The following is a 3680-nucleotide window of genomic DNA, read 5'->3' on the forward strand; positions in this document are numbered from 1 at the left end:
AAAACCTTATAGAGAATCTCGAAAAAGAAGGAGTCATGGCTGAACCCAATAACAATGGTGGAGGCGCAAGGAGGATGCTTGGTGATTATACTACACCTACTTTCAATTTTTATGGAACAAGCATCTCAATTCCTTCCATTGGAGCAAACAATTTTGAGCTGAAGCCTCAACTAGTTGCTCTAATGCAACAGAACTGCAAGTTCCATGGACTTCCATCAGAAGATCCTTATCAGTTTTTAACTGAATTCTTGTAAATCTGTGATATTGTTAAGACTAATAGAGTAGATCATGAAGTCTACAGGCTCATGCTTTTCCCTTTTGCTGTAAGAGACAGAGCTAGAACATGGTTGGACTCACAACCTAAAGATAGCCTGGACTCTTGGGATAAGCTTGTCACGGCCTTCTTGGCGAAGTTCTTTTCTCCTCAAAAGCTGAGCAAGCTCAGAGTGGATGTTCAGACCTTCAAGCAAAAAGATGGTGAATCCCTCTATGAAGCTTGGGAAAGATACAAGCAGTAGACCAAAAAGTGTCCTTCTGGCATGCTTTCAGAATGGACCATTTTGGATATATTCTATGATGGTCTATCTTAGCTCTCCAAGATATCACTGGACCATTCTGCAGGTGGATCCATTCACCTAAGGAAAATGCCTGCAGAAGCTCAAGAACTCATTGACATTGTTGCAAATAACCAATTCATGTACACCTCTGAAAGGAATCCTATGAGTAATGGGACGCCTCAGAGGAAAGGAGTTCTTGAAATTGATGCTCTGAATGTCATATTGGCTCAGAATAAAATGTTGACTCAGCAAGTCAACATGATTTTTCAGAGTCTGAATGGATGGCAAAATGCATCCAATAGTACTAAAGAGGCATCTTCTGAAGAAGAAGCTTATGATCCTGAGAACCCTGCAATGGCAGAGGTGAATTACATAGGTGAACCCTATGGAAACACCTATAATTCCTCATGGAGAAATCATCCAAATTTCTCATGGAAGGATTAACAAAAGCCCCAACAAGGCTTTAATAATGGTGGAAGAAATAGGTTTAGTAATAGCAAGCCTTTTCCATCATCTTCTCAGCAATAGACAGAGAATTCTGAGCAGAGCCCCTCTAGCTTAGCAAACATAATCTCTGATCTATCTAAGGCCACTTTAAGTTTCATGAGTGAAACATGGTCCTCCATTAGAAATTTGGAGGCACAAGTGGGTCAGCTGAGTAAGAAAAACACTGAAACTCCTCCTAGTACTCTCCCAAGCAATACAGAAGAGAATCCAAAAAGAGAGTACAAGGCCATTGATATAATCAAAATGGCCGAATCCAAAGAGGAAGGGGAGGACGTGAATCCCAATGAGGAAGACCTCATGGGACGTCCTCCAGACAGAAAGGAATTCCCTATTGAGGACCTAAAAGAATCTGAGGCTCATATAGTGACCATAGAGATTCCATTAAACTTCCTTCTGCCATTCATGAGCTCTGAGAACTATTCTTTCTCTGAAGAGGATGAAGATGTAACAGAAGAGCAAGTTGCTCAATATCTAGGAGCCATCATGAAGCTGAATGCCAAGTTGTTTGGTAATGAGACTTGGGAAGGTGAACCTCCCTTGCTCATTAGTGAACTAAATACATGGGTTCAACAAAATTTACCTCAAAAGAAACAAGATCCTAGTAAATTCTTAATACCATATACCATAGGCACCATGACCTTTGAGAAGGCTTTGTGTGACCTGGGGTCAGGTATAAATCTTATGCCACTCTCTGTAATGGAGAAACTGAGAATCTTTGGGGAACAAGCTGTAAGAATCTCATTAGAGATGGTAGACAAGTCAATAAAACAAGCTTATGTATTGGTAGAGGATGTGTTAGTGAAGGTTAAAGGCCTTTACATCCCTGCTGATTTCATAATCCTAGACGCTGGGAAGGATGAGGATAAATGCATCATCCTTGGAAGACCCTTCCTAGCCACAGCAGGAGCTGTGATTGATGTTGACAGAGGAGAGCTAGTACTTCAATTGAATGGGGACTACCTTGTGTTTAAAGCTCAAGGATCTTCCTCTACAACCATGGAGAGGAAGCATGAAAAGCTTCTCTCAATACAGAGTCAAACAAAGCCCCCACAATCAAACTCTAAGTTTGGTGTTGGGAGGCCACAACCAAACTCTAAGTTTGGTGTTCAACCCCCACATTCAAACTCTAAGTTTGGTGTTGGGAGGTCCCAACAATGCTCTGAACATCTGTGAAGCTCCATGAGAGCTCACTGTCAAGCTATTAACATTAAAGAAGTGCTTATTGGGAGGCAACCCAATTTTTATTTATCTATATTTCTATTGTTCTTTTATGTTTTATTAGGTTCATGATCATGTGGAGTCACAAAACAATTGCAAAAATTAAAAATAGAATCAAAAATAGCAGAAGAAAAAGCACACCCTGGAGGAAGAGCTGTCTGGCGTTTAAACGCCAGAAACAAGCATCTGTCTGGCGTTTAACGCCAGAAACAAGCACCAAGCTGGCATTTAACGCCAGAAACAAGCATCAGGATGGCGTTGAACGCCAGAAACAAGCTACATTTGGGTATTTAACGCCAGAAACAAGCATTAGTCTGGCGTTAACGCCAAAAAAAAATGTTTTTCAAATCATATCTTCTCTATCACATCTTTTTAAATCAATCATATCTTCTTAACCACATCTTTTTCAAAATGACTTTCAATCAAATCTTTTTGATTTCTAATTTCAAATTCTTTTTCAAAAAATCACTTGATTTCTTTCCCACTTTTATTTTCGAAAATCAATTAGTGTTTTTCAAAATGTTTTCAAAATCTTTTACTTGATTTTCGAAAATTACTTCCCTTCTTCTCACATCCTTCTATTTATGGACTAACACTATTCCTTAATGCAAAATTCGAACTCCATCTTCTTTGATAAGTTCGAATTTTCTACATCTGCCTTCTATTTTTCTTTTCCTCTGACACCTCAAGGAATCTCTATACTGTGACATAGAGGATTCCACATTTTCTTGTTCTCTTCTCTTTCTTATGAGCAGGAGCAAGGACAAAAGCATTCTTGTTGAGGCTGATCCTGAACCTGAAAGGACCTTGAAGCGAAAGCTAAGAGAAGCCAAGGCACAACTCTCTGTAGATGACCTAACAGAAATCTTCAAAGAAGAAGAACCCATGGCAGCCGAAAACAACAACAATGCCAGCAATGCAAGGAAGGTGCTGGGTGACTTTACTGCACCTACTCCCGACTTCTATGGGAGAAGCATCTCTATCCCTGCCATTGGAGCAAACAACTTTGAGCTTAAGCCTCAATTAGTTTCTCTAATGCAACAGAATTGCAAGTCCCATGGACTTCCATTGGAAGATCCTCATCAGTTCTTAGCTGAGTTCTTGCAAATCTGTGACACTGTCAAGACTAATGGGGTTGACCCTGAGGTCTACAGACTTATGCTATTCCCTTTTGCTGTAAGAGACAGAGCTAGGACATGGTTGGACTCACAACCTAAAGAAAGCCTGAACTCTTGGGAAAAGCTAGTCAATGCCTTCTTGGCAAAGTTCTTTCCACCTCAAAAATTGAGTAAGCTTAGAGTGGAAGTCCAAACCTTCAGACAGAAGGAAGGAGAATCCCTCTATGAAGCTTGGGAAAGATACAAACAATTAATCAGAAAGTGTCCCTCTGATATGCTT

The 3680-nt window shown here is 40.1% G+C and overlaps 2 non-coding genes across 2 annotated transcripts; both read right to left on the reverse strand.

The window, feature by feature from the left end:
* Positions 1-437: 437 nt before the first annotated feature.
* LOC112716606 (small nucleolar RNA R71) lies at positions 438-541 on the reverse strand. Its single transcript, XR_003160420.1, has one exon. It is a non-coding gene; the product is annotated as a small nucleolar RNA R71 (small nucleolar RNA).
* A 3031-nt stretch (positions 542-3572) lies between these two features.
* Positions 3573-3680, reverse strand: LOC112712296 (small nucleolar RNA R71). Its single transcript, XR_003157751.1, has one exon. It is a non-coding gene; the product is annotated as a small nucleolar RNA R71 (small nucleolar RNA).

Source organism: Arachis hypogaea, chromosome 1 (assembly GCF_003086295.3).
Source record: "Arachis hypogaea cultivar Tifrunner chromosome 1, arahy.Tifrunner.gnm2.J5K5, whole genome shotgun sequence".
NCBI lineage: Eukaryota > Viridiplantae > Streptophyta > Magnoliopsida > Fabales > Fabaceae > Arachis > Arachis hypogaea.